We start from the raw sequence: 24,310 nt of genomic DNA on the forward strand, positions 1-24,310 counted from the left end.
TCCACCAGTAAAAGGTACTGAAGTGACTACCGTGTCCGTCCCCGTTCTTGCTCTGACCCGGCTGGGTCTCTCCTGTCCTGCATCCCCCCAGCATACGCTTCCCTGAGGCCTAGCTCCACCTGTGGGGAGCTATACCATCGAGCTGCCTTATCACCGGCCTCAGTGGACTGCCGCAGCGCTGGTGATTCTCACCAGAAACCACAGGTGGCGTCACGAACTTTCATAAAATTAACAAATATCCACCTTTTTAAAGAGTGACCCCAGGGTACGGGCCCGGGAGCCGACCACCGCGACATCCCCAAGGCCAAGCAAAAGCCAGGGTACCGAGTCATCCCCATCCCCTGGGCCAGTCAGTAGGAGTTCAGGAAGAAGAATCTGGCTTCATCTTCTCTGCAAGGAGTCCTCGGGGGCTTGAAGAAGAGTGGGCATAAAGGGGGGCTACTATAGCATCTGTCGGCACCTCAGCATAGTTCCCCTCCTCCCAACATTAAAAGATTTCCAAAATGTCACATAATCTAGTACAGACAGGTGATGTAACACTGGATTGGCCCATAATGGATCCATAGATGGTAGACCCTTATGATTTCTTAAGCTCTTGGCTGCATGCCATAGTTGACAAATGTATTTTTAAAGGTAAATATACAGAATTTACAAATAATTATTTTCACCTAGTTATAAAAAATAAAAAATGCATTAATGCCTAAAAGTTTTTTTTTTTTTACTTTTGATTGTTTTTTATTGCAAATTAATATATATTCTTCTATTATCTTCTAGAATCCTCTAGTAAGCCAATTTTTTAAAGTGAAATCTAGTCTTCAAAAAAAAAAAAAATATATTATCAAACTCCCTTTAGGCATTCCTAGTTGATAGGGGGGTTTCCCTGCTTGGGATTCTTCTTGTAATTGGAGTGGAAAGCTGTTACAGATAGTGTCTCTCATCCTGGAGGACCCAGCAGATCTTAAAGGGAACCTGTCATATCTCTCAGGCCTCCCAAACTGCCCCCATAATAAATTAGAGCCATAATTCATTAAACTTAATCATGCCCATTAGGGCTGTAAATCAATATAGAAGCAACTTGGAAAACCTGACAGGATCCCTTTAAAAGGAATGTGTCATCCAAAAATTACCTATTATTTAAATTTCCTCTTTGTGTTAAATGTGTTTTTTTAAAATATTTTGGACATTTTTTTTTTTCACATCACAGTCTTTATTAAAAATAAAAATGAGAAATACTGAAATTTTCTCACCAGCCACTAGGGCTTTTCTAGACTGTAACTTCCTGTTGTTTCAGGAAATAGCACATGTACATTAGCTACAATGAACAGACCCCATCCCTATTTTTGGGATTGAAGCACTTAATGAGCTTGGGCAAAGGTCATTGTAATAGGAGGAAGAGAAGGGGAGCTGTGACATTGCCTATTGTGATTGGTGGTTCCTGTGTTTATTAGTGGTGTATAGAGGTGTTACCTGTCATTGTATTCCTGCCTCTGCTGATAAGGAAACTGCTGTAAACTCTTCCAGAAATTACAGGATGTATGAATCTAATAAAGCCCCAGGGACCAGTGTGAAAATTGCAAGATTACAGATTTTAATTTGTAATAAAGATAGTGATATGAATGAAAAATAATTGCCAAGATATTTTTAAAAACTTGATTTTTTATATAAACAATAGGTCATTTTCTGATGGCACATTTCCTTTAAATTGCATACACATCTTTGTAATTCTTAATTTCACCTCTGGTGGCACTGCTGGGAAATTGAACAGTTGCTGACACATTATAAATCAGACAGCCCCTTTTAAAAGTTTTTTTCTCTGAACTTGGGAACACAAATTCAATATATCAAAGTTTATTAACTCCTTTGACTCCTGTTTTTCCATCTCACAGAATGGTGTGATGTCCATAGTAGTCACAATATATAGGTTACTGTGTCCAGTTCTGGGCAGAGCAATCACATTCCATGGCTGCTTGTAAAATTGAGTAATGTTTTTCTGTTTTCTTAAAATACTGCAATCCTCACCCTCATTTCAATTACTGAGGAGCTGAACTTTGCTCTCCACTTGTGTTGACTTATTTTACACTTCCTTTATGAGTGGCCAAAATGATCTGCAAACACTGACATTTATCTAAGAAAAATTCTTGGAATTCCTGAGATTGTAAGCCCCAATTTAATGTCAGAAATGGTGGCAGGGATTGGCTAGAACAGACCACTTCCAGAATATTAACCCAGATTTACGGTGTCATATTTAGGTTCTTTGTTCATCCCATATCCCAGAAACAATATAAAAAAAGTGATCATAAAATACCCAAAAATGGTACAACGCATCACACAAAAAAACAAAGCCTCAACTGCTCTGTTGACAGAACAAAATTATGGCCCCTTGTCTTCTGGCATCACCCCCCTGCTACAACTTCCCTATTCTTACAAACAATGATGAACATCTGTCCCAGAGGCCGTGCAGAGTTTTTAACAAGGCAAATATATAGTAAATTTAATTTCTATCCATGAAGAGATGCCACCAGGGAGGCGTCTGATTGGTTTCAAATTTATTCTGCAGCAGGACAACAACCCCCAACATCCAGCCAATGTCATTAAGAACAAGAAGTCCTGATGAAGTCATGATCTGGCCCCAAAGAGCCCTGATCTCACATCATCTATATATTTATATACAGTACAAACCAAAAGTTTGGACACACCTTCTCATTTAAAGATTTTTCTGTATTTTCATGACTATGAAAATTGTACATTCACACTGAAGGCATCAAAACTATGAATTAACACATGTGGAATTATATACTTAACAAAAAAGTGTGAAACAACTGAAAATATGACTACCTCTTGAGGCTCATCAAGAGAATGGCAAGAGTGTGCAAAGCAGTCATCAAAGCAAAAGGTGGCTACTTTGAAGAACCTAGAATATAAGACATATTTTCAGTTGTTTCACACTTTTTTGTTAACTATATAATTCCACATGTGTTAATTCATAGTTTTGATGCCTTCAGTGTGAATGTACAATTTTCATAGTCATGAAAATACAGAAAAATCTTCAAATGAGACGGTGTGTCCAAACTTTTGGTCAGTACTGTATATATATATATATAATGTATTTTTCGGACTATAAGACGCACTTTTTTTCCTCCAAATTTTAGGGGGGAAAGGGGTTGCGTCTTGTAGTCTGAAAGTACCCATTATAATCATAGTGCTCACTGTTTTGTGGTGTGTGAGCGGAGGCGGCAGCAGCATTGGAGATGGCTGCGGCAGCGGCTGGGGCATCGGAGGCGGCTGGTGCTGCGATGCAGCAGGGTTACACAGCAAGGAGCAGCGGCAGCAGCATGTCTGTGGGCGCCGCCATGAATTCACTATGGCCGCGCTAGACAGGAGGAAGCGGGCAGTCTTCGATCCAGATCACGTGCTGCAGTGACGTTACAAAAAGGCAGGGCCGGGACAACACAAAACAGCACAGCACACAGTCATCCCCGGCCCTGCAGCTCGTGATCTGGACCAAAGACTGCCTTCTTCCTCCTGTCTAGCGTGGCCATAGTGAATTCATGCAACTGCTCCTTTCTGTGTAACCCTACTGCATTGCTGCTCCAGCCGCCTCCGGTGCCCCAGCTGCCTCCGGCCATAATGGATTGATGTCATCGCAGCAGATCTTAGGCCGCTTCATGAAGTGTGACCCCGCTCCCGGCCTATTGTAGGTCCAGAGCAAGAGAGGCAAGCATTATAATTTTGAAGTGAAATCAAGCACATTAAACACTGTACCACTCCTGTGGCAAACTATAACTCCCAGGAGTTATAGTTATCCTCAGGGCAGCCACGTGACATACTGTAAATGTGGTGAACTATAACTCCCAGCATGCCATAAGAGCTTCAGGACATGGTGGGAGTTATAGTTATCCTCAGGGCAACAACATGACAAATTCGTACCTATGGGATCTGAAAGAGGACCTACAATACATGGCTGAAGTCATACAGGCAGTACCTGCCACAATTTTTGCTTCAAAATTTTTTTCCCCTACTTTCAACCTCTAAAACCTAGGTGCGTCTTATGGTCCGAAAAATACGGTGTGTATATATATATATATATATATATATATATATATATATATATATATATATATACAGTATTTGCTTTTAGTATAATTAATAGCTTTAAAGAGGACCTGTTACCAGGTCAACGATGACCAGTTTGTACTCTTATTTTATTCCTGCTTCTCCTCTGAGTATTCTTTGTTTTGTTTTCTTTTTTTTTGTTTTTGTTTATCTACTATATGGTTCCAGAGATATGGAACTTTCTATTTAATTCTGATTTTTACGGTCTTTACCAAATGAGCATTGCTCAGAAGGTAATTATGCAGAGCAGCCTAAAGACATGCCCCGGAGGATCCTGTGAGCACCACCATCTTGTAAATACCATAAACATTAACACATTATCAATAAAAGAATGGAACTCTTAGGGGGAGCAGTAGGAATAAAACAAGAGCAAAATCTGATCTCTTTTGACTTAGTGACAGGTCCTCTTAAAACTGTATTCAGTACAGATTTAAGAAGAGTCCATCTGATCAGACAATCCCTTTAAATGTCAGCTTGTATTCTGCTGATAGTTACATAGGTTATTCTCAAGTTTGGAAGTTATCCTCTATCTGCTGGGACCCCCACCAATCCTGAGAAACAGGCCTCTGAAGAGCCCTCTGTGAATGGAGTGGTAGTCAATCATGCACCCTAGTACTCCATACACTCCCATGGGAGTGCCAAAGACAAGCCAAGCGCAGCGGTGGTTCTATTAAGAATGAATAGAGTGAATGTAAGCAAGGTCAACCACCACTCCATTCATACACAGTTCTCGGGATTGGCGGGGTCCCAGCGATCGGGACGTTATCCCACATCTAATGGACAGGGGATATCTTCCAAACTTGAGAATACCCCTTTATAATTTTTAATCATTTTTGGGCATAGCTGTTTACTATTTACTACTTGTCAAACTTTCTCCTCTCCAATCTGTCCTGAATGCGGCAGCCAGGGTCGTATTTCTGTCCAGCCGCTTCACCGATGCCTCCATCTTGTGCCAGTCTTTACACTGGTTGCCCGTCTGCTACAGGGTCCAATATAAACTCAATAAACTCATTGCTCTCACCCACGAAGCTCTCCACAGTTCGGCACCACCTTATATCTCCTCTCTTATCTCTGCCTATCACCCTACACGTGCCCTCCGTTCTACAAATGACCTAAGACTAACATCCCCCATAATCCAAACCTCGCACCTCCGTCTCCAAGACTTCTCTCGTACTGCGCCAGTTCTCTGGAATGCACTACCCCAGGCGATCCGACTGATGCCTAGCCCCCATGTCTTCAAGCAAGATTTAAAAACCCATCTCTTTAAACAAGCCTACCACCAGGGCTGGCTCCAGGTTTTTCTGGGCCCCGGGCGAAAGAGTCTCAGTGGGCCCCTTTAACACATACCACGATTCATGATGCAGAGATACGGCGGAGAAATATATATATATATATATATATATAGTACAATGCAAAGATTTCACTTCTTACATTACATGAGTGATATCTATTGTAAATTCTACAATAGCTCAGAAACCGGTGAATCGCTCCACACAGAATACTGGCCCCCATATAAGGCTCCATACGGAATACTGGCCCCCATATAACGCTTCATACGGAATACTGGCCCCCATATAAGGCCCCATACGGAATACTGGCCCCCATATAAGGCTCCATACGGAATACTGGCCCCCATAAAAGGCTCCATACGGAATACTGGCCCCCATATAAGGCTCCATACGGAATACTGGCCCCCATATAAGGCCCCATACGGAATACTGGCCCCCATATAAGGCTCCATGCGGAATACTGACCCCCATATAAGGCTCCATACGGAATATTGGCCCCCATATAAGGCTCCATACGGAATACTGGCCCCCATATAAGGCCCCATACGGAATACTGGCCCCCATATAAGGCCCCATGTGGAATACTGGCCCCCATATAAGGCTCCATGCGGAATACTGACTCCCATATAAGGCTCCATACGGAATACTGGCCCCCATATAAGGCTCCATACGGAATACTGGCCCCCATATAAGGCCCCATACGGAATACTGGCCCCCATATAAGGCCCCATACGGAATACTGGCCCCCATATAAGGCTCCATACGAAATACTGGCCCCCATATAAGGCTCCATACGGAATACTGGCCCCCATATAAGGCTCCATACGGAATACTGGCCCCCATAAAAGGCTCCATACGGAATACTGGCCCCCATATAAGGCTCCATACGGAATACTGGCCCCCATATAAGGTTCCATACGGAATACTGGCCCCCATATAAAGCTCCATACGGAATACTGGCCTCCATATAAGGCTCCATACGGAATACTGGCCCCCATATAAGGCTCCATACAGAACACTGGCCCCCATATAACGCTCCATACAGGATACTGGTCCCCTTATAAAGCTCCATACAGGATACTGGCCCCCATATAACGCTCCATACAGGATACTGGTCCCCTTATAAAACTCCATACAGGATACTGGCCCCCATATAACGCTCCATACAGGATACCGGTCCCCTTATAACGCTCCATACAGGATACCAGTCCCCTTATAATGCTCCATACAGGATACTGGCCCCCATATAATGCTGCATGCAGGCTGTTACCCCCCACATAATGCCCCATACAGGCTGTCCCCCCCCTTATAATGCTCCATGCAGGCTGTTACCCCCCACATAATGCCCCATACAGCCCCCCCCCCTTTTAATGCTCCATGCAGGCTGTTCGCCCCCACATAATGCACTATGCAGGCTGCCCCCCCCTTTATAATGCCCCATGCAGGCTGTTCCCCACCTTATAATGCCCCATGCAGGATGTCACCCCCCCTCTTTATAATGCCTCATGCAGGATGTCCCCCCCTCTCTTTATAATGCCCCATGCAGGATGCCCCCCCCTCTTTATAATGCCCCATGCAGGATGCCCCCCCCTCTCTTTATAATGCCCCATGCAGGATGCCCCCCCTCTCTTTATAATGCCCCATGCAGGATGTCCCCCCCTCTCTTTATAATGCCCCGTGCAGGATGTCCCCCCCTCTCTTTATAATGCCCCATGCAGGATGCCCCCCCCTCTCTTTATAATGCCCCATGCAGGATGTCCCCCCCTCTCTTTATAATGCCCCATGCAGGATGTCCCCCCCTCTCTTTATAATGCCCCATGCAGGTTGCCCCTCCCTCTCTTTATAATGCCCTATGCAGGATGTCACCCCCCTCTTTATAATGCCCCATGCAGGATGTCACCCCCCCTCTCTTTATAATGCCCCATGCAGGATGCCCCCCCCCTCTTTATAATACCCCATGCAGGATGTCCCCCCCCTCTCTTTATAATGCCCCATGCAGGATGTCACCCCCCCTCTTTATAATGCCCCATGCAGGATGTCACCCCCCCTCTCTTTATAATGCCCCATGCAGGATGCCCCCCTCTCTTTATAATGCCCCATGCAGGATGCCCCCCCCTCTTTATAATACCCCATGCAGGATGTCCCCCCCTCTCTTTATAATGCCCCATGCAGGATGTCACCCCCCTCTTTATAATGCCCCATGCAGGATGTCACCCCCCCCTCTCTTTATAATGCCCCATGCAGGATGCCCCCCCTCTTTATAATACCCAATGCAGGATGTCCCCCCTCTCTTTATAATGCCCCATGCAGGATGTCCCCCCTCTCTTTATAATGCCCCATGCAGGATGTCACCCCCCCTCTTTATAATGCTCCATGGAGGATGCCCCCCCCCCTCTTTATACTGCCCCATGCCTCCATACATTAAAACAAAAAAATCAAATACTCACCTCCCTTCTCCTCACCTGCTGCCTGCAGCCCGCTGGCCGCTGCTCGAGTCCAAACTCCAGCGTTGTCGGCGTTGTCCCGGCGCTCAGCGCTCCCTGTGACGGCTCAGGGGAGGGCGCGGTGTAAAGACGTCACCGCTCCCTCTGACCTGAGACGTCACAGGGAGCGCAGAGCAGGAAGACAGCGGATCTGCGGAGGCACGGGGAGAGGTAAGTATCCAGCTGCCGGGGCCCTGAGCAAGCGGGGGGAAGGGCGGGCGCTGACACTGCTCTCCTCCGCCCATAGCCCAGCGGGGTGCGCGACCGCTAGTGGGCCCCTCTGCCTGCTCAGGGCCCCGGCATTTGCCCGGGTGCGCCGGGTGCTGACGCCGGCCCTGCCTACCACCCTGCCTACTCAGTAAATTACCTTTCCCCTGTTCCCTCCTTCTAAATATTATTCAGAATCTGTTCCCTTCTCTTCATCTGTCTCCACACCCTCCATGCACACGATAACTGCACTCAGTACTTGATTATTTCACTTAAACATACTGGCTGATGACCGGATCATGCAGCTTTATATGAAAATCCCTATTTATTAGAATTGCCAGACCTGAAACTTTTCACCTATTGTGTCCCCCCATTTCCTTGTAGAATGTAAGCTTGCGAGCAGGGACCTCACTCCTAATGTAACTGTTTAAACTGTCTTAAATTGTATTGAATTCATTGTCGGTATATGCCCCCGCTTAATTATAAAATGTTGCGGAATATGTTGGCGCTATATAAATAAAAATTATTATTATTATTACTATTACTTGCACAACGATCCGGCTACATGACCAATATGACCGCCGATGCCTGTTTATATATAAAGTGTAGCATCGGCGTCTCTGCCCACTGCCAGGCAGAGACGCCGTCCCTCTCACCTCCCCACTCCCCGCACGGCGTCCTCCTGCGCTCCTCTTCCTGCTGCTGCCGGCGTGCGCAGCTTCCCGGGCACTGTGCTTAGGGCGCGCGCGCGTGCGCTCCCCCTCTCTTAAAGGGGCTGTGCGCGCCGTCCTAAGGAGTCCCCGACCAATAGCCGGAGGTCCTCCCATATATAAGGCACCTCCTCCAAAATGGAGGTGCCCGAGCAAAAGTTGTTGCACACTATACTTACCTCTGCTTCAGCCCTCAGGCCCAGTTGCCAGCCTGACTACTGTTCCAGTCCGCCAATCTGACTACTCTCCAGCCCGACAGTCTGCCTTCCGTTCTACCCGCCAGTCTGTCTATGGGCAAGCCCGTCTGCTTACCAGGAAGCACCTGCCAGTTACCTGCCTGCTACCTGCCGTGCCCGCTAGCCCGCTCACCTGGGAGCACTTGCCTGTTACCTGCTAGCCTACCCGGAGGCTCTGCCGTCACTTGCCGTGACTATCTGTCTGCTAACCTAGAGACTTCAGCCTGCTCTGCCGTCACGTGCCGTGACCACCCATCTGCTAACCTAGAGACTTCTGCCTGCTTGGCCGTCACTTGCCGTGACCACCTGATAGCCTACCTGGAGGCTCCTGCTGTCCCTTGCCGTGACTACCTATCTGCTAACCTAGAGACTTCTGCCTGCTGGTCGTCTCCATCCGTTATACTGGTCAGTTCCAGTCGGCTGACCCGTGGAAGCCACCTGCTCTCTTACAAGGTCGTCCCCAGAGTAGCACCTGGTCCCTCTGCTCGGCCCCTCCCTGGTCATGGAGTCGTTAGCCGCCATACGACCAGGGTCGGTCTGAGTTGATACTTAGTTACGCCCCTCTGGGTCCCTCCTTGCACCGCGGCACAGAGGTTCCACCACCCAAATCCGTAACAGTTTGCTCGGGCCATGGAACTCGGTGGCCCCCAGACCCCCGCAATCTACGACCTGCACCACGAGGTCTTACGTCAGAGGGCTCAACAGGAGTCGGTCCTGTCCTACCTGCGGTCTGTTAACTCTCGCCTAGGTGCATTGTCCGATCCGTCGGTGTCCTTCTCTGGTCAGGCAGCACCTACTTCCGCGGCACCACAACCTAGTCCTATTATGGCGTCCGGCTATGGACCCCGGCTCTCGTCACCTCCACGTTTTGCTGGCAACCCCGCCTTAGCTCGAGGTTTCATAAACCAGTGCACCCTGCACTTTGAACTCTTGGCACATCAGTTCATCTCCGACCGGGCCAAGGTGGCATTCATCATGTCCCATCTCACTGGGGAAGCACTGGCATGGCTAAATCCCCTGTGGGAGAGAGGGGATCCCCTGGTGTCCGACCTATCATCCTTCCTCGCTGCTTTCTGGAAAGTCTTCGATGAACCAGGACGAAAATCCTCTTCAGCCTCCTCTCTGCTACGTCTCCGCCAAGAGAGTCTCACCGTGGGCCAATATGCCATACGGTTCCGTACCCTCGCTTCTGAGCTTGCCTGGGATAACGAGGCTCTGGTGTCCGTCTTCTGGGAGGGTCTTTCCGGCCGGATTAAGGATGAGCTAGCCGGTCGAGACATTCCTACCACCCTGGATGACCTGGTGTCACTCGCTACCCGGATTGACATCCGGTTCCAAGAGCGCACCAAAGAGACTACCCGGGAGAGAAAATTCCTCCGCCTTGCTCCTTCTCTCCAGAAAACCTGCCTCTCAACTAGTCACTCCCCGGACGCACTCGCTCGAACCCATGCAGATTGACCAGACCAAGATGGTCAAATCTCGCCAAGAGTCACGTCGAGCCGAGGGGAGCTGTTTCTATTGTGGCAGTAAAGAGCACCTGATCTGTTCCTGCCAGGAGAGGCCGGGAAACTTCAGGGTCTAGGACCGCTCGGAGAGGTCGTCCTAGGCAAAATTAAGCCCTCTCCATCCCTGACTTTGTCTGTCTCTATCTCCTGGGGAGAGAACTGTCTCTTTGAAATTGCTCATCTGGATTCTGGAGCTGCTGGAAACCTCATTTCCCAGTCCCTGGTAGAGAGATACCAAATTCCCACCAAACCTCTGGCTGAACCATTGTCCGTCGCCTCCGTGGATGGAAGACTCCTTTCGGTGACCATCCTGCTCGTCACTGAGCCCCTAATCCTGCAGGTGGGAATGTTGCACTCAGAGAAAATCTCCTTCCATGTGCTGTCCGGACTCTCTCACTCCCTATTGCTAGGTCTACCCTGGTTCCAGACCCATGAACCCGTGCTGAACTGGCAATCCGTTGAAGTACTCCGGTGGGGGAAGGACTGCCATAGGACCTGTCTGATTCCGGTACGCCAGACTCATCCACCACCTACCCCAGCTAATTTACCCGGTCTACTGGCTCCTTACTGGTCCTACGCAGATGTCTTCGGTAAAAAGGAAGCAGAGACACTGCCACCTCATAGGCCATATGATTGCCCGATCGACCTGGTACCTGGCGCCACTCCTCCCCGTGGGCGTATTTACCCGTTGTCGGCGGCCGAAACCCGGGCCATGTCTGAGTACATTGAGGAGAATCTGGCTAGGAGATTCATCTGGAAATCTACCTCCCCGGCTGGAGCCGGATTCTTCTTTGTCAAGAAAAAGGATGGCTCGCTACGCCCCTGTATTGATTATAGAGGACTCAATCAGATCACGGTAAAAAACAAATATCCCCTGCCGCTCATCTCCGAGTTGTTTGATCGCCTTAAAGGCGCCAGGATCTTTTCCAAGCTGGATCTACGTGGAGCATATAACCTGGTCCGAATCCGTCAAGGAGATGAGTGGAAGACGGCATTCAATACCCGGGACGGTCACTATGAATACCTTGTGATGCCCTTCGGTCTCTGCAATGCTCCCGCTGTCTTCCAAGAATAGGTCAACAACATCTTCCGTGATCATCTTTACTCCTGCGTGGTGGTATACCTGGACGATATCTTGGTCTTCTCTCCGGATCTTCCCACACAGCGGAGGGATGTTCTTCAGTTCCTGCTTAGGCTCAGGCAGAACCACCTCTATGCTAAATACGAGAAGTGCCTATTCGAGCAGACCTCTCTTCCATTCCTGGGCTACGTTATCTCCCAGACAAGCTTACGAATGGATCCCGAGAAACTCTCTGCTGTCCTTAAGTGGCCCCGTCTGGAGGGGTTGAAGGCGATTCAGCGGTTCGTGGGCTTCGCCAACTACTATCGTCTCTTCATTTCGCACTTCTCTTTCCGGACTGCTCCCATATCTGCGCTCACCCGTAAAGGAGCAAATCCTAAGGTATGGTCGCCCGAAGCTGAGGAGGCCTTCCTCTCCTTAAAGCAAGCCTTTTCCTCTGCCCCGGTACTGCATCGTCCGGACTGCAACAAACAATTCTACCTGGAGGTTGATGCTTCCTCCTCCGGAGCCGGAGCGGTGCTCACCCAAAAGTCTTCATCCGGGAGAATGGTAACCTGCGGCTTCTTCTCCAAACTCTTCTCCTCGTCTGAGCGCAACTACTCCATTGGAGACCGAGAATTGTTAGCCGTTAAATTGGTGCTGGAGGAGTGGCGCTACCTGCTTGAGGGGGCTCTATACCCGGTGATCATCTATACGGATCACAAAAATCTGGCATATCTTCAAAATGCCCAAAGACTCAATCCGTGTCAGGCCCGGTGGTCTTTGTTCTTCGCCCGCTTCGACTTCGTCCTACATTTCTGCCCGGCTTACAAGAATGTCAAAGCTGACGCCTTGTCCCGATCCTTCCTGTCCTCCGATCAAGAGGAGGAGCCTATGCACATCATCGACCCCTCCAAAGTGATGAATGTGGCCCCCTTGGATCTGACTCGTCTTCCACCCGGTAAGACGTTTGTAGCAGTACCAGATCGTGAGAAGGTTCTTCGCTGGGGTCATTCATCTAAACTAGCCGGCCATGCTGGCCAAAAGAAGACCTTCCTGCTCATCACCCGGCATTACTGGTGGCCTACCCTGCGCAAGGATGTGGTAGACTTCGTCTCAGCCTGTTCGTCCTGTGCCCGCAACAAATTTCCCAGACATCTACCAGCCGGTCATCTCCTGCCTCTTCCTGTACCTAATGCCCCGTGGCAACACATTGCTATGGACTTTATTACAGATCTCCCTGTCTCTGCCGGTTGTACAGTCATTTGGGTGGTCGCCGACCGCTTCTCTAAAATGGCACACTTCATCCCTCTGCCTGGTCTTCCGTCTGCATCAGAGCTAGCTAAGGACTTCTTCCTTCACATTTTCCGTCTCCATGGCCTACCCCGCACATCGTGTCAGATCGAGGGGTTCAGTTCACCTCACGTTTCTGGAGCGCTACGTGTAAGCTGCTGGATGTCACCCTGGATTTCTCCTCCGCTTACCATCCACAGTCCAATGGTCAAGTGGAGCGGATCAACCAGATCCTTACCAGCTACCTCCGGCACTTTGTTAACGCTCACCATACTGATTGGGTAGATCTCCTGCCATGGGCCGAATTCTCCTACAACAATCATGAGAGCGAATCGTCTTCCAAGTCTCCGTTCCTTATAGTCTATGGTCAACATCCCCGGATTCCGTTTCCCGTCTCCGTTTCTGTGGACAACCCTGCCGCGGAGTCTCTGGTAAGCGAATTTTCCACCATTTGGGAGAATACTAGGTCCTCTCTTCTTCAGTCTTCCGAGCGGATGAAGAGACATGCTGACAAGAGACGTCTGGATCCGCCTCAATTCCGTCCCGGAGACAAGGTTTGGCTCTCCTCCAAACATGTTCGGTTCAAAATACCCTCCTACAATTTGGGTCCTGGGTTCATCGGTCCATTTGAAGTCCTTAAACAAATCAATCCAGTGGCCTACAAGTTAAAGCTTCCAGCCACCTTACGGATTCCCAACTCCTTCCACGTATCTCTCCTCAAACCAGTTGTCTTTAACTCTTTTTCCAATAATCCAGGTACTCCCCCTGCCCCAGTTTCCGCTGAGGACGTTTTTGAGGTAGAGAATATTCTGGCCACCAAAAGGGTAAGAGGAAAAACCTTTTTTCTGGTGGATTAGAAGGGGTTTGGCCCAGAGGAGAGAACTTGGGAACCCAGGGAGAATATCCATGCCCCGCTTCTCTCTTTCTTTCTGGCCTAAAAAAGAGGGGGCGTAAAGGATGGGGGGGTACTGTAGCATCGGTATCTGCCCACTGCCAGGCAGAGACGCCGTCCCTCTCACCTCCCCGCTCCCCGCGCGGCATCCTCCTGCGCTCCTCTTCCTGCTGCTGCCGGCGCGCGCAGCTTCCCGGGCACTGTGCTTAGGGCGCGCGCGCGCTCCCCCTCTCTTAAAGGGGCCGCGCGCGCCGTCCTAAGGAGTCCCCGAACAATAGCCGGAGGACCTCCCATATATAAGGCACCTCCTCCAAAATGGAGGTGCCCGAGCAAAAGTTGTTGCACAGTATACTTACCTCTGCTTCAGCCCTCAGGTCCAGTTGCCAGCCTGACTACTGTTCCAGTCCGCCAGTCTGACTACTCTCCAGCCCGACAGTCTGCCTTCCGTTCTACCCGCCAGTCTGTCTATGGGCAAGCCCGCCTGCTTACCAGGAAGCACCTGCCTGCTACCTGCCGTGCCTGCTAGCCCCCGCACCTGGGAGCACTTGCCTGTTACCTGCTAGCCTACCCGGAGGCTCTGCCGTCACTTGCCGTGACTACCTGTCTGCTAACCTAGAGACTTCAGCCTGCTCTGCCGTCACGTGCCGTGACCACCCGTCTGCTAACCTAGAGATTTCTGCCTGCTTGGCCGTCACTTGCCGTGACCACCTGATAGCCTACCTGGAGGCTCCTGCTGTCACTTGCCGTGACTACCCGTCTGCTAACCTAGAGACTTCTGCCTGCTGGTCGTGTCCATACGTTATACCGGTCAGTCCCAGTCTTCTGACCCGTGGGAGCCACCTGCTCTCTTACAAGGTCGTCCCCAGAGTAGCACCTGGTCCCTCTGCTCGGTCCCTCCCTGGTCACGGAGTCGTTGGCCGCCGTACGACCAGGGTCGGTCTGAGTTGATACTTAGTTACGCCCCTCTGGGTCCCTCCTTGCACCGCGGCACAGAGGTTGCACCACCCGGATCCGTAACATAAAGGCAGACTAAAATAAACGATGCTATACTAGATTGCTCAGTGCGCATGGGCTGCCATTGTTCTCAGTCGCACAAGTCATGTTTACACATGATGATACACCGCCGAGAACGATGATTTTTTGTGTTGCACAAAAGTTCTTTGCACCCGACCAACGAGCATTTTGTTAGTTCATCGGGTGATCGACAGCCTGTTTACACTGCAAGACAATCATGAAATAAGCATTTTAATACCCTAAAAGCCACTTTACTGAAAATAAGACATTCTAAAGAAGGCAACAAAAATAAGTAATATGCAAGATATAGTGTATCATTATTTTGATCTAATATGGTAAATCAATAGCAAGAAAACAGTGCACAAGCTTCTTTCGAGAAAGACATAATACATGGTTGTTGTGATGAAACTACTCGTCAGGAAATTTTATTTCCTTTTTGAGGTGTGAAAACCACTTGGTGACAAAATGAGAAATATTAGTAATGTGCTGCAAAGAAAACAAAATAAAATAAGATAAGATCTATAAATGTAACCTTAGGACCAGCGCAGATACATTAGGAATTGCCTTTTCAATAATTGACATATTTTGCACCAGTAGCCATTATTGATTTTGTATATGTTTTCTGGGGATTAATTTCTGTGGCTTTTGATACATGAAGCCTGTTGCATTACGGATCTTTTTAAGGTTTTCAGCTTTTTTTTTTAACATTAAAGACAACACACTTGTATAAGTAAAATAAACTTGAATTTTGAAATATCATCATAGATTTTGTATGTTTTGCTTGCAATGAAAAGATGAAAATAGTGAACAACTACTTCCTAGTCCAGACTGCTGTGTGATATATGTGGCACTTTAAAAGGATTGTCCAGTTTGTAAAAAAAATATATGTTTCAAAGGGTTGCCAAATGAAAAAATTTTTTTTTGCAAAGGACATAGATTGGTTTAAATATTAAAAAAAGGTTCTCACCAATTTTCCCACAGCTCCCATTCTGCTCCAGTCCCCACTGGTCTATACTTTCTAGTCCCTTCTGGACAGGGAGGAAATGCCAGTTCAACCAATCACTGGCTGAGGCTGGTCAACGCTGTGTGGAGATTGGCTGGAGGGGCATTTCTTTCCAATCCCTGTCCCAATTTTGACATTTTGGAAAAGGGACACACATTTTTTTACTCTAAGCCTCATCAATAACCTCATCCTGTTGCCCACATTCTTGTGTGGCCACAAAGAAATAGTGTCCAAAGTGAAGCCCCTAGCGTTTCGACACTGTGGGATACCCCTTCAAAGCTCCACACATTATGATGCCCCAACCAGACAATATGATGACCCAATGTACCACATAGCCATGGTATAATACCCCCATAGTACTTCAGCCCGTACCCTAATGTACCTCCTCCCCACAGCATGATGCCTCTCTACCCACGCCATTAAAAATAGTGCAATGGCTAAAACAATTACTTCTCCCTATTCCCACAATGAACAGATCAGAGTTACAGGTCTGCTACAGTCTGCGCTGGGTATGGCTCGGCACCAGGTGTCATCTAGTGATGACATTGCACCTGCTGCGCCAAGGCTCAGAGCAGGCAGAGGGCACAGACTGAATGGTGGAACAGGGAGCTAGTGGCTCTCTGCTCCATCATTGTTCTCAACTGTATCTGTGTTCTGAGGACTAAGATAAAGCTGTAATTGGGACATGCCACCAACCTACTGGAACAGTTTACCAAATCTGGAGTTGTCCCACGGGTCGAAAGGCATGCCTGTGTGTCCAAGGACTAGGAATTAGAGACAAGTGGAAACTGGGTCAACACCAGAATAGGATTATTCATTTCAATAGCTAAGCCAGCCCCCTTCTCTGTCAAGGCCGATACTTGGACTTTGAAACTAATAATGTTTCTCATGATAAATCTTTTTAAACTTATATATAATAAAATCATAATAAACAGTAGCTGTTCTTTCACATCCCATGTCATCAAATGTCACAAGACGAAGTTGGAATTCCCCTTTACTTCAGCTTTTTTTATATTCACTGTATTTGCTCCGCTTCTGCTGATCCATATCATCTGACGAGACAGAAAAGTACACAAAGCTTTGAGTGATGTACACAGCTCAGGAATTACTCTCCAGACAATTGTTTCCGCTAATGTCTATAGGTCTTAGGTGTTCACCAGGATTAGCTGTTTCTCTTAAAAAAAAAAATGGGTGAGCACCCCACAATAATATGACTGGCTTCTAATAAACTAGTAGAAAATAACCTGACCTTGTGATGCCTCCATCATAGTCTGACATAAGATATGACTTCTTTACATTCCAAAATTTGGAAGTTTGTTTTCTCTTTAATGTGGATCGTAGGTACTTTTGCTTTTGCATAAGAAATTAGCTTGGACTGGCCCAAAAGAGGACTCTACTGGTGGCAAGTACTAATGGGCTCATAAATAACAATGCCTATAAGGTCAGTTATCAGATGTCTGTTTTAGAGCTTAAGAGACTTGTTCTGTTATAGCTGAAGCCTGAGCCTTCAAGAATTCCCACAAGTAGGTCCAAGATATGCTGTATTGATACTGCTTGAACTTTATGTGTCTCTTTTTGTTGACTCTGCAAATCTGTCAATGGCGCTGCAGCCAATCAATGAACTTATTGGTTCGTGTCGTCAACTCGAGCAGTCGGTGAGCTCAGTTATTGGTGGCAGCGCTGTAGACATGATATTAGCGCTGCAGACAATAACAGAGTAATGCAAGAGATTCGGTGTTGGACCCAGGGAAGGTGAGTAAAAACAAAACAAATTGCAGCTGGTGGACAGGGATTTTCCTAAAACGGAAAAAAAACCCTTTAAGCCTTGAAGACCAACTCCAGACCACTTGCAGGAACATCCTGTCATGATGCACAAGTGACGTTGTGCCAGGCCGGGCGAATCATAGGAAGAGCTGCGGATGCCGGTAGGTAGAAGGCCGTTCTCATGGTCCCATCCAGTGGCCACAGAATAAAGACCTGGAACACTGGAGCAGGTCCTGCAAATCCATTTGTATCATCTCTAGTGGCTTCCTTGAAAGTAAATATCTGATGACCCTTCAATGAGCCTTGAACATGACTAAGGATATTATCCAAACCGAAGTCTCCCATAAAAGAAAAAAAATATGTATCGGTAGACAACACTATTTCAGGATCATTACCACTCATCAGTACTGAAGGGTACTGGTTGGTGAGGTGAGACAGTTTTTTTCCTTCTGGAAGGGAGCCAATTTGTATAACTTTTTCCCCAGATAGTAATTTTTGGCCTTTAAGATTGCTTATACCATTTGACGTTATCCTGAAGAAGACTCGTTACCGCTTGAGACCTACAACATAGTCTTTAACATTGAATCAGTCGAAAACACTCAACAAAGAATGAGGCTTTTAAAGTAAAAGCATTGACAAAAGCAGAATCTATAGTTACATGATTCTCCTATGAGGTTCTCTGTGTGGATGAAGCAGATTCAGTGTCCCTCTGTCGGGCAGAATGGTTTGATATGACGTCAGTTCTTGGCTTCAAGATGAAAGGGTACTCTTGAGATAAAAGACTGAGCCTGTACCTGAAGGTCTGTAAGAACCCAGATGTACCAGAAGCACCCTGCCCGCTCATGCAGCACACTGAACGGACTACATCCCCGGCCGAGAAGGTAGGCATCGTGGACATTCTAGATCATAATGGACGCCCGGACTTGCATGACTCTAAATAAAGAGGTGAGGACACAGGAAGGAAAAAAAAAACAAAGTCAGGATTTAAGGAAATGTTTTATTGTAAAGAAGACCTCTTCTGTCAGTGAGAAGCCTCAATAACATTCTTGTTGGTGGCTTAGAGGGACATCCGAAACATGCCTACAGGACAGCTGTGTCAGCCTTTCAAGCTCACAGTTGCTCTCGGAAGCCATCAGCATTGCGTATTTAACTCATCAACTGCCTACGGGGCCTAGATTTTTTGGTGTTTATTAAACCATCAATATGTAAAAAAATAGTATATATATATTTTTGGAGGTGATGTTAATTCTTATCCTTTTCCATTATTATCCTAGAAACTTTTGGTGGTGGAAGTGTCAACTAAGATGTTGGTAACCATATTAATGATGGTGGAAGTGTCAACGAAGATGTTAGTAACCAAATTAATGACTGGGCATGCATCCAGAGAGTGGTGTGACCTGTTACGTAAGTAGAGCTACACCCCATCTATTGATCATTGCATAGTCCAGTTGTAGAGCATGGGACAGAATTCAAAAACACATATTTTTAGAAAATTAGCTTAAAACTTTGACTATGTTTTCATCAAAACATGGATATTTTTTATATCTTATAAGTTATGATCTATAAATCAGTAGAACATATTCCAACCTGACATAAAACTGGAAGAAATTTTTGGAATTTTTTTATTTTATTTTAGATTTAATAGACTTGTTTTTTTTTCCCCAACAGATTGTTGAAGTCTAGCCTGGAAAGTTTAAAGAGATATTGATGATAAATTCTGTGTGTTTAATGAGTTGAACTTGGAAAGCATGCCATCTTCCTCCACCCCCTCCCTAATTCCCTACGCTGGCATCGAGACAAAAACTATTTTTGCAAGATATATTGTCTTGCCAAGCATGTCGTCCATATACTACAAGAAAAAAAAACTGACCAGCACCTCTAAACAGAATAAAGCAAGTGTGAACAGGTGCCAGCTGCTATGTCTGCATAATATATGTCGTCCATATGCTAGATCAGTTGTTTTATATGAAAATTCTGTATTTTTTAAACCCATGAACATAAAAGTTCATGAATTTCCTCAAACTATATTCTATGAAGATTATTATCGTCACATTCTTGACAAGTAAATTGACAATTCCTATGTTTTTGTCGGGCCATCCATATCTGATCTTGGTGTTTGGCTGCACTAAAATAATTTTTAAAGGAATGGACCAGTCTACCAGTTTTGAACATTGGAAAACCCAAAATAATCTAAGAACTATAAATAAAAATCTATCTAAACTTTTCTACATGTAACAGACTCTCTAGTACCTATTCATTGTAAAGATTCTGTCTCTAAGCGATAATTCCCCCCCACACCTGAACTTTCACTGATGTTTTTTTAACATTTTGCTGAACTATAGATTTTTTTCAAAAATACCAAGAAAAAAAGAAATCTCAGAGATGTAATTTTTTTATGTAAGATGCTAAAATATCCAATTTCCATGAGGTCAGAGGCACAGCCAATGATGGAGATGACACCGCATTTCCTTGCGGTATAAGTAGGGACTGTTTGGGCTTTTTTTTTTCAAAATCGTCTGACCGTCAGCAGGAAGAAAGAGGTAAAGGGATAAAGAGGGACGGTGTGAATGGTTTAAGGATTCCTTTAATTTATACCTAAACAATTATAATAGACAAATAATAATTGAAAATTCTTATTATTATTTTTTTAATTGTACATTAAATATTTTGACATTTCAACACGAAAGATAGGATTCAAATGCTCCAATGTTCCAAGTTTTAATGTTATTGCAGTATATTTTAATTATGTTATAGTTATAGTTTTTAGATACATTTTTATATATCTTTTATTTCTGTGTTATGTTAGTTTTTTTCTTCTGTTATTATATTTTTATAGTTAAGTGTAAAATATTAAAGCATCCTTGTTTTACTTTCTTATTAATTAGATTTCTTATGTTGTGCTTTTTGTATGTTTTTTTTATAATTTTAAGTTCATTTTACTGTTCCTGCACATAGACAGACAGTTAGATAGATTGATAGACAGACAGACAGATGGGTGGATAGATAGATAGATAGATAGATAGATAGATAGATAGATAGATAGATAGATAGATAGATAGATAGATAGATAGGATTTAATCATTTTTCACCTTTTTGCTTTTGGAGTGCTGCCATTTTTTAATCTATCTACCTACCTGTTTATCTACCTATCTTTCCAATTGTCTATCTATCTATCCATCTATCATATCTCTTTTTCATATGTCTTTCTATCAACTATCTATCCATCCATATTTATCTACATTCTAACTCTTATTAATCTATCTATCTATCTATCTATCTATCTATCTATCTATTTTTTATTATATATATACAGTGGTCCAGACTCTGGTTTGCACCCTCACTTGATTTCATTGGCACTGGTTAATTTTGTGGGGGGAATTTTGGACTAGATTGGATAGATGGATAGATAGATAGATAGATAGATAGATAGATAGATAGATAGATAAATAGATAGATATTGGATAAATAGATATTGGATAGATAGATAGATAGATAGATAGATAGATAGATAGATAGATAGATAGATAGATAGATAGATATTGGATAAATAGATATTGGATAGATAGATAGATAGATAGATAGATGGATAGATAGATAGATAGATAGATAGATAGATAAATAGATAGATATTGGATAAATAGATATTGGATAAATAGATATTGGATAGATAGATAGATAGATAGATAGATAGATAGATAGATAGATATTGGATAGATAGATATTAGATAGATATTGGATGGATAGATAGATATTGGATAGATAGATAGATAGATAGATAGATAGATAGATAGATAGATATTGGATAGATAGATGTATAGATTGATATTGGATAGATAGATGGATAGATTGATATTGGATAGATAGATTTTACTCTATTATTAAAACACAATATTTGTAAAGGAAAAGTTTGACACTTTTGCACTATTCTCAGCCGTTTTACCATCTGAAAAAAAAGGCCAATGATATCAGTAGCTTCCCCCCTTTTCCTATTTTACGTGATTTAATTGCTTATGCCGGGGTCTTCCACTTCACATACCGGTGCCACCTCCTTGGCAACCCTTTTCGTACAGAAAGACAAACACATCTGTCAGCCCATAAATTATACAATAATCAAAGAAATGCAAGGGGGAAGATTAATGAAGGCTTTCTTATTAATGGGACTTAATCTAGTAAACATAGAGACCATATATTCAGGAGCGCACAGGCTGTATGGAAATGAATTCCCAATTCCCTTTTGGATGAATCAATTGGGGTCTCAGCCTTTCATTATTGCACAGATTCAGTTTAATCTACTGGGGGTTCAGCTCTTTTATCCTGCAGCTGATTGGTATAATCGGTGGGAGGATGGATTCTTTCTTTCTTTTCATTCAGATTCCCTTTGGCCGTGCAGACAGATGACTCCTTTATTCTCCTTAACTAAATCTAGCTAATCTTTAGGGAGACAATTCATTACGGGCTCGATAATGGCGCGCCTTCTGATGGGACCTGGTCACCTCTGCCTTTCTTTCCCTGTCCGTACGTCATTGTCCTCTTCAACATATGCGGACGTGTTTTTAAAGTGTGACATAAATTATCGAATATATATATTAAATGACAAATCCTATTATAAAGAAGAAAATGATCATAGTAACAAAAATGTTGCAGCCTCAGAGGCATCAAATGAGAAATTCAGATCTGCTCCATCTGTATCCTCAACACGGGGTGGTGGGGCCGAGACTGGAAGAGGTCTGAAAAAAAAATATTTGTACTTCAATTATAGCTTTAGAGGATACCAATGTAATATGGTATATTATGGGAAAAAATATGCAAATTAGCTCTCTACCCAGAAGGAAAGAACCTTGCTTTCTAAATTACAATCTATATAAACATTTCTTCTCTACAGCAGAGTAAATATTTTCCAAGCCTTTTACAATCTGTCTGGTGGGTTTCTATATTGGTATATTTTTGGCATATTATATAGTTTATATTTTGGTGTGATTATTTTGTTAAGGCCGACTTTGTATTATTGGGCAGCCCACATCTTATATATATATATATATATATATATATATATATATATATGATTTTCTCCTGTTTTCATCTATGTGGCAACTTAATTGTACTCTGGGCAACTAGGTTGGAAAGCTGAATGACCTTCCTAATAAAGCCCATATTACACGTTACCATATTTTGGCAGATGTGGGGATCATCATAGGACGGCCTTCTAATTTCTTCACACCTCGAGGACGATATGTTTTTTTCTTTTTTTAAAGTGATCTTGAATTTTTTGTCTAGTTTGGATCATCAAGTTTCCAAAAAAGGAAAAAAAAAACTTTGGACTCATCCACCATCCAATTGTAATGTTAATTTAGCCATGAAAGCGGCCGTCACTTTAAATAATGATTAACCCCGTTGCGTTGGTTTGTGACAAGATTGCGGACAGTGACGTCAACAGGAAAGTACCGTACTCTGATTAACGCACATGAACACAACCCACAACCCGGTAAAAATCTACCGCAGTGACGCCAGAGGCAGCAAAAAAAAAACAGCACTTACTTTTCTGAGAAACAGAGCCGAAACCACCTTTTTTGACCCATATCCCGTAGATGGTCCACACCCATTTACCAGTGGCAAGTGATATTGTATCCGAGAATTTATAACCACAGATTTATCAGTGCTGCCGAGGTTGAAAAAAAAAAGTTAATTTATGTTTTTTGCATTTTGGAAACCCCACATAGGTAATAATGGAAGAGATACAGCTCTTAGCATCTGATTTATGTGCTTTTCTGCTTTTTTATATACTTTATTTATATTTTTTACTTATTTTTATATTTTTCACATTTTTTATTTCCCAGGCAGTGCAAAAGATTTACATTTATTTCATTCTGTTGTTTTTGTTTTTTTAAACTTGCCATACGAGTAGTACTGTGCCAAATGTTAAGTTACTTTTATGTAGATGTAGAAGTAAAACGCCAAGTTCAAAACTGTCTGCACATAGAATAGAAAAACTAAAATTGTGATTATTTTTGCTCTTTTTTAATTTATTATATTTTGTTAAAGTGACATTACTATTTTCCAATATACTTTCTGTATCAATTCCTCATATAATTTTTAGAATCTCTCCTGGCTGACATTCAATAGGAACCTTTACTTAAAAAAATATATATATATATATATATTTTACTGTACATCAATACAAACCTATAACATATAAGAAAAAATAGTAATTTTTTTACATTTATGTGTCAGTAAATGGATATCACTGGAGACTTGAGGGGGACATATCTAATAATTATGCATTCTTTTCTGCAAGCCTCGTGTTTGTACTGTACTGAAGATCATTGCTTTCATCTTGTAGGGCCTAGAAGACATCCTACTTGATAATAACCACATGGTAATAATACTAATTACTGATTGCAGTGATACGGCTGAATTGCTATTTTTACAAGTAGGAGATGTTATTAGAATAAGGGGATATTAGCGGGAAAGCTCTTGTAATATTAATTTCAGGTAACTTGCATGTCTGCAAATTATCCTCAGCTGTTCACTACCGGCACAATTCCCTGATCACAGCTTTTTTCCATGTGTAATGAGACATATTTGCATTTTAATCTGTTAATGAACATACTTATTAATTACGAGACGCCACACTTTAAATCTCACCCCGCTGACACTATAGGGGACTTCATGGAGTCACAGGCCCCCTGGTGTTATAACTGGAAACTGCCTCATTGTCTCTTATAAAGCTATCATCTATCTATC

The 24,310-nt window shown here is 44.3% G+C and overlaps 1 protein-coding gene across 6 annotated transcripts in view; it reads left to right on the forward strand.

The window, feature by feature from the left end:
• The window catches only part of LOC141154303 (forkhead box protein P3-like), a 98,569-nt gene that overhangs the window by 20,388 nt on the left and 53,871 nt on the right, over positions 1-24,310 (forward strand). For 3 of the 6 annotated variants that reach the window (XM_073639971.1, XM_073639972.1, XM_073639973.1), the window contains exons 2-3: positions 18,844-18,973; positions 19,238-20,109. The gene's annotated coding sequence lies outside the window, so the exon portion shown is untranslated. Of the gene's footprint in view, positions 1-18,239; positions 18,451-18,843; positions 18,974-19,237; positions 20,110-24,310 lie in introns of those variants that run through there. The other 3 variants (XM_073639975.1, XM_073639976.1, XM_073639977.1) reach the window with 2 other exon arrangements.

This window comes from Phyllobates terribilis, unplaced genomic scaffold, assembly GCF_046119375.1.
Source record: "Phyllobates terribilis strain yellow unplaced genomic scaffold, ASM4611937v1 Scaffold_7__3_contigs__length_470593459, whole genome shotgun sequence".
NCBI lineage: Eukaryota > Metazoa > Chordata > Amphibia > Anura > Dendrobatidae > Phyllobates > Phyllobates terribilis.